Source organism: Nicotiana tabacum, chromosome 16 (genome assembly GCF_000715075.1).
Source record: "Nicotiana tabacum cultivar K326 chromosome 16, ASM71507v2, whole genome shotgun sequence".
Lineage (NCBI taxonomy): Eukaryota > Viridiplantae > Streptophyta > Magnoliopsida > Solanales > Solanaceae > Nicotiana > Nicotiana tabacum.
Genome location: NC_134095.1, coordinates 168,509,666 through 168,517,379, shown reverse-complemented (window position 1 = coordinate 168,517,379; position 7,714 = coordinate 168,509,666). Strand labels below are relative to the sequence as shown.

The following is a 7,714-nucleotide window of genomic DNA, read 5'->3' as shown; positions in this document are numbered from 1 at the left end:
AACAGATTCAACAAAAGAACAACATTTCAGATTTCAGTTTTTTTCTTCAGTTTCAAATTCAGTTTGTTTCTGATTTTCTGTTTCTGCTGCTGTATCTGTATGTGAGTGTGTATGTGAATGTTCTATTTTCTGTTTCCTTCCTTTAAAATCTCAGCCCTCAAAATCTCTTAAAAATTCTCTCTTAAAAAATTTCTCTGTATGTTAAAAAAAACTCTCTGAAAATTCTGTTTCTCTCCCTTAAAATTCTGTCTTTCTCACTCAAAAATTCTGTCTCCTTAACTGTCTGTCCAGCTCCTGTATTTATACAGGGCTGGTCCTAGGCAATTTAAGTGCTTCTTGGACCCCCTTCTTCTTTTTAAAAACAGAAAATCCCATTATGTAAAACCTTTTCCCTGATTTTCAGCAGCCCATTATCCCTTGTTCCCCATTAGTATTATTAACTAATAGCAACTAACATTACATTATAATATACTAGTACTAACACCCTGTTTTTACTGTTTCATTCCCATAAGTGCCCCTGAAATCCTAATGTTATTACTGAAAAATCAGAACCTTCAGCAAAACATATTCTAAAATCTGTACAGACTCAGTTATCTTTCTGATTTACAGCTAAATCAATCCTATTAACCTCCTAAACACAATTGTATTTGACCAACTTTTGTAAACTGGAATTCAAACTGGACATTACAACACTGAATTCAGAACTAACATCATAACAGCATATTTCTGAAATTATCAAAATCATTCAGACTGGACTTAACATTAAACCAAAATCAAACACACACAGGATCATTGTCAATACTGACAATGCCCTGAAACTTTAATGTTCAGGCAATAACATATACAACATACATTTGAATTCACTGATTCACAGACAATCATGATTTAATTGACGAGCATTAATCAATTGACTATTTACAACATTTGTCAATAACTAGTCTAAAATAGAAGCAGACTGTTTTAGTCAACATTTTCAGAAATAAAAAAAATTCGTAATATACCTAATCGACGAACTTAATCGAGTCGATTACACATATTGTAAATAACCACAACCAACAGAAACAATTCACATTCGGATTAAATAGACAGAAATGACAGAATTGATCAAAACAAATATGAAAAATTAACAAGCTATTAATACGGACAACAATACACGTAGAATACACAAAAAATAAATAGAAAAATACCTCTGAACTTTAATTTTATTCTGACACGAACTCAACTTGGATTTCGGATTTTTTGTTTGAAATCAAACTGACCTTAGTCGAAGTATTTTCCACTGAAAATACTTCGACTAAGGTCGATTAAACCTCAATCTTCATCATAATCTGAACCGAATCCGGAAGTTTGGTATTTTTTAGGGTTCTTAAAAACTCGATTTGGGATTTAACCATTTCTGGTCAGATTCGAGAAGAACCAAAGATATTCTAGGCACGAGGGAGGCCAGGAGGGTAACTGGTGTGAGTTTGAAACAGATCTGGGTAAAATTTTTGTTTGGTCCGAATCTTCAAAAGAAGATTCGAGAAGTTCCGAACGGATTCGAACCTAACAACCAACAGATCCATACTTAGGATGACTAGGGGAAGCCATGGTGTTAATTTGGGGCTGATTGGTTTAGATCAAGTTTTCAGGCCAACCTTCGATTTAAGATTCGAAGAGTTGTGGTCTGATTCGAAGGAAACTAAGATTGGATTCGTGTAGGGGAGGTTAAGGAGGTCCTAGGGTGTTAAGTTGGTGACCGGCGGCGTTGATGCCGCCGGGTTTCAGGCGAAGGGGAATAGGGGCGGCTAGGGTTAGGGGTCTGTTTGGAACGATGATGAACAGGAACGGAGAGGGGGGTGTTCAGTTAGGGGCTGGGTAAGGTTTGGGATTTATATAGGGGTAGGGTGGATTAGTATCGTCCGTTGGATCAATTAGAATGGAGGGCTAGGATCTATTCACTTAACCAAACGATGTCGTTTGGTTTAAGTTGGGGGACGGGTTGAACCGGGTCAATGGATCGGGTAAGGGTCTTGGGTTCGGGTGATGAGATCTTGGTCGTTGGTTGGATTTAATCCAACGGCCCTTGATGAGAGATGACCGAACGACGTCGTTTGGTTCTGACTTTGAATTGGACCGGACAGGGCTGTTTTGGATTGGGCTGTGAAAGGAATTCAATTGATTTGGGCCTGGATTTTAATCCAGGTCCAAATCTTATAACTTGTATGCATTTTTTTTTATTTTCTGATTTTATTAATTAATAAAAATCCTAATAAAAAAAAATCAAAATTACAATAATATTAACTATAATATAATTTTAACTTCTCAAAAATATATTAATCAATTTATAATAATTATTTAACACATAGACAAAACATCAATCAAACAATGAAACATTTGAAATAGAATTAATGCATATTTTTGTGATTTTATTTAAATTAACTTAATTAAATGCGTACTTAAATCCTAGATATACATGAGACATGTACTTTTATTTTTATTTTGTTTAATTATAACAAAACAAACATTTTACGGACATAAACAAATATTTAACACCACGCAAAATTCAGAAATTACACAGTAAAAGAAATTTATTTTATTTTTTGATTTATTTTGGAGTAGTTTTTCGTAAGGCAAAAATTACGTGCTCACACTCATCAGGGCAAGTCATCACTTAGTACTCTCCCAGCTCAGAGTTCATCCCGTGCTCTATCAGGTCAGGGCTCTTCTATGCCAGGTGCATCTTCTAGTCATTCTGGTGCTAGGGGTTCCCTTTAGTCCCCGTCTCCAGCACCCCAGGGTTGATATGAGTGTTGAGAGTTGGGTCATATGTGGAGGCAATGTACTCGTCGTCTTGGGGGTTCATCTCAGCAGAGGAGTCAGCCATCGACTTCAGCGCTAGTTACTTCACCATCACCCACCCATCTAGCTAGGGGTGGAGGTCAGTCAGCTAGGGGTTGCCCTAGAGAGGGAGGTCGATCAAGCGGTGGTCATGCCCATTTTTATGCACTCCTAGCTAGACCCGATGCTATTGCTTTAGATGCTGTGATTACAGGTATTGTCTTAGTCTGCCACATATATGCCTCTGTATTATTTGATCCTAGTTCCACTTTTTCTTATGTGTCATCATATTTTGCTTGTTATTTGGATACGCCCCGTGAGTCTCTTATTTCATCTGTTTGTGTATCTACTCCGATGGGCGATACTATCATTGTGGATCGTGTGTACCAATCGTGTGGTGACTATTGGGGTCTGGAGACCCGAGTGGATCTGTTGTTGTTATCTATGGTAGACTTTGATGTTATATTGGGCATGGATTTTCTATCTCCATATCGTGCTATTTTGGACTTTCATGCTAAGACAGTGACGTTGTCTATGCCGGGTGTGCCACAAATCGAGTGGCGAGGGTCGACTGATTTTGTCCCTAGTATGGTGATTTCATTCTTGAAGGCCCAACGTATGGTTAGGAAGGGATGTCTTTTATGCTTAGCTTTTTTGAGGGAGTCGGTGCAGAGACTCCTAGTATTGATTCTGTTCCTATTGTGAGGGATTTTCATAATGTGTTTCCTGCAGACCTACCGGGCATGCCACTCGACAGGGATATTGATTTTGGTATTGATCTAGTGCCGGTCACTCAGCCCATTTCTATTCCACTGTATCGTATGGCACCGGCAAAGTTGAAGGAGTTAAAGGAGCAGCTTCAGGAACTCCTTGATAAGGGGTTTATTCGGCCTAGTGTGTCACCTTGGGGTGCGCCTATTCTATTTGTGAAGAAGAAGGATGGCACGATGAGGATATGCATTGATTACAGGCAGTTGAACAAAGTAACGATCATGAACAAGTATTTGTTGCCTCGTATCGATGGTTTGTTTGACCATCTTCAGAGAGAGAGAGAGTTTTCTCCAAGATTGATTTCCGTTCAAGATATCACCAGTTGAAGATCAGGGATTCAGATATTCTTAAGACAGCCTTCAAGACCAGATACGGTAATTATGAGTTCCTAATTATGTCTTTCGGGCAGACCAATGCCCTGACAACATTCATGCATTTGATGAACAACATGTTTCGGCCTTATCTTGACTCGTTCATGATTTTTTTTATTGATGATATTCTGGCGTACTCACGTAGTCAGGAGGAACATGCAGAGCATTTAAGAGTTGTATTGTAGAGATTGCGGGAGGAGAAGCTTTATTCAAAGTTCTCCAAGTGTAAGTTTTGGCTCAGTTCAGTGGCTTTCTTGGGGACGTGGTGTCTAGTGAGGGTATTCAGGTTGATCCGAAGAAGATAGAAGCGATTTTAGAGTTGTCCCAGACCGTCCTCAGCCATAGAGATTCGCAGCTTTCTTGGTTTGGCGGGTTATTACTGCCGATTTGTTCAGGGATTCTCATCTATCGCATCGCCCTTGACCAAGTTGACTCAAAAGGGTGCTCCATTCAGGTGGTCGGATGAGTGTGAGGAGAGCTTTTAGAAGCTCAAGACAGCCTTAACCACGACTCCAATGTTAGTTTTGCCATCAACTTCAGGTTCATATACCGTGTATTGTGATGTTTCGAGAGTTGGTATTGGGTGTGTGTTGATGTAGGAGGGTAGAGTTATTGCTTATGCTTCTCGTCAGTTGAAGTCCCATGAGAAGAACTACCCAGTTCACGATTTGGAGTTGGCTGCCATAGTTCACGCGTTGAAGATTTGGAGGCATTATTTGTATGGTGTGTCTTGTGAGGTGTTTACTGATCATCATAGCCTCCAACACTTGTTCAAGCAGAAAGATCTCAATTTGAGGCAGCGGAGATGGTTGGAGTTGCTAAAGGATTATGATATTACCATTTTTTACCATCCGGGGAAGGCCAATGTGATGGCCGATGTTTTGAGCCAGAAGGTGGTGAGTATGGGGAGTTTGGCATATATTCCAGTTAGGGAGAGACCTCTTGCAGTTGATGTTTAGGCCTTGGCCAATCGGTTTGTGATGTTAGATATTTCGGAGCCCAGTCGGGTATTGGCTTGTGTGATTTCTTAGTCTTTCTTATATGATCACATCAGAGAGCGCCAGTATGATGATCCTTATTTGCTTGTCCTTAAGGATAGAGTTTAGCACGATGATGCCAGATATGTGACCATTGGTGATGATGGGGTGTTGAGGATACAAGGCCGGATATGTGTGCCCAATGTAGATGGGCTTCGGGAGTTGATTCTAGAAGAGGCCCATAGCTCGCGGTATTCCATTCATCCGGGTGTCGCGAAGATGTATCAGGATCTGAGACAATATTATTGGTGGAGGAGAATGAAGAAAGACATTATGGGATTTGTAGCTCGGTGTCTCAATAGTCAGCAGGTGAAATATGAGCATCAGAGACCGGGTGACTTACTTCAGCAGATGGATATTCCAGAGTGGAAGTGGGAGAGGATCACCATGGATTTTGTAGTTGGACTTCCACGGACTTTGAAGAAGTTCGATTCTATTTGGGTGATTGTGGATCGGCTGACCAAGTCCGTGCACTTCATTCCTGTGTGTACTACCTATTCTTCAGCGCGATTGGCAGGGATCTATATCCGGGAGATTGTTCGTTTGCATGGTGTTCCGGTTTCCATCATTTCAGATAGGGGCACTCAGTTTACTTTGCAATTTTGGAGGGCCGTGCAGAGAGAGTTGGGTACTCAGGTTGAGTTGAGCAAAACTTTTCACCCTCAAACGGACGGGCTGTCCGAGCGCACTATTCAGATACTGGAGGACATGTTGCGTGCTTGTGTCATTGATTTAGAGGGTCAAGGGATCAGTTTCTACCGCTTGCAGAGTTTGCTTATAACAACAGTTACCAGTCGAGTATTCAGATGGCTCCATATGAGGCTTTGTACGGGAACCGGTGTAGACCTCCAGTCGGTTGGTTTAAGCCAAGTGAGGCTAGGCTATTGGGTACAGACTTGGTGCAGGATTGTCACGACCCAAACCGATGGGCCGCGACGGGCACCCGGTACCTTACTCAACCGAGTACCAACGTAACATCTTTCTTATTACATTATCATATACAAATGACATACGGGCCTAATAAGGCAACATGATCTTTTATAAACTCAAAACATAGGCCGACAAGGCCGTACAATCTTTCACGTACAAGACATATGTCAACAAGCCTCTAAGAGTACATAAATATCATATAGGTCGGGATAGAGTCCCGCCATAACACACAATACTCGTCTAAATCATACTAACCAAATAAGCAACTTCGAAGCAAATGGAGCGCACCAACATCTTCCGCTGAGCTGATAGCCTACTTGGAGGGCTCTTGACTTGTCTATCGGGACCTGCGGGCATGAAATGCAGCATCCCCAAGCAAAAGGAACGTCAGTACAAATAATGTACCGAGTATGTAAGGCACATAAATAAGTACATAAGAGACATGGAAGGAATATAAAGTACATGACTCAACCTGTAAGTCTGAATAACTTTGTAAATCATAAAATACTTTTAGCGTCATGCATCTGCATATGAATGTCATGTCGTGCATAGGTACATGTTTCATAACATTATCAGCCTCTGAGAGCATTCCACTATATCATACCAGCCACTGTGGGCAAAATCATCATCGTATACCAGCTGATCAGGTGGTGGTGCGTATATAACTCCATAACCTTTCCCATATCCCATATACATATATATACATACATATATACGCGTATATAACGCCGTTTGAGTACATACATATATATGCGTATATAACGCCGTTTGAATCATATTTCAGCAACTGTGGGCAACATCATCATCATATACCAGCTGATTAGGTGGTGGTGCGTATATAACGCCATAACCTTTTTCCATATCCAATATACATAAATTTACATATATACGCGTATATAATGCCATCTGGTCATGAGTCAATGCACATGAATGCAATGTATGAAAAGTACGTCAATAAAATCATTCGGAATGTCATAAGATCATTTTTCCTCTGAGTAATATCATAATGTAAACTCTTTTCAACTTTCGTATTTTTCTGAGACCCATGAACAGATGATAAAATATTATGACACATGGAAATTAAAGAACATAGATATTTCTAATACTTCTATGAATAGAGTCACTTATGAAATTTGTGCATTTTCACATTTCGTTCGTATCGTATGGATTATGCCAAAAGAAAGAAGGGATAGCCTTAACATACCTGGAGTAGGGAAAACTCCGTATAATATTTCTGGCGAAGATTGCACCATACTCTTTTAGAAGCTTGAAATTAGCTTCAACAGAAATTAGGTGAAGATCATGCGAAATTAGCTTTCAATCAGAAATTAGTTTTTGTTGAAAAGAAATTTGAAGATGGTACTATTTCCATGGAGGCTATCGTCTCTTTTGGCTCCAAGATGACAATCCTTTAGTCTTTGTAAAGTTTTTAAATTCTGATGGAAGATATTGTATTAATTATGATAATGCACCCCTTTCTTTGCCACCAATTGCCACCTAGTCATGGATAACAAGAGTCATACCTTCACTTTGTGGCCTTCTGCCACGTTTTGAGGGGGATAATTATAAAAAAAAATTATCCACTTATTAGTTAACCGGGTAATGTCTTGTTACCCGGTAATTAATCAATTACCCGCATAATTTAAAAATTATCACAAATTACTTAAAATTCTATTTATTTTTAAAATACTTCATATATACTTTATATATTATACTACCATGGTCACATGGCACCTTGCATGGTACTAGTTCATAATTATTGGGTATTATCGCTCGACCCGTATT

The 7,714-nt window shown here is 39.6% G+C and overlaps 1 long non-coding RNA gene across 1 annotated transcript; it reads right to left on the bottom strand.

Moving 5' to 3' along the window:
- Positions 1 to 6,020: 6,020 nt before the first annotated feature.
- LOC142170605 (uncharacterized) lies at positions 6,021 to 7,374 on the bottom strand. The gene is made up of 2 exons (XR_012699872.1): positions 7,134 to 7,374; positions 6,021 to 6,276 (listed from the first exon to the last, which is right to left on the bottom strand). It is a non-coding gene; the product is annotated as an uncharacterized LOC142170605 (long non-coding RNA).
- Between the last annotated feature and the right edge of the window lie 340 nt (positions 7,375 to 7,714).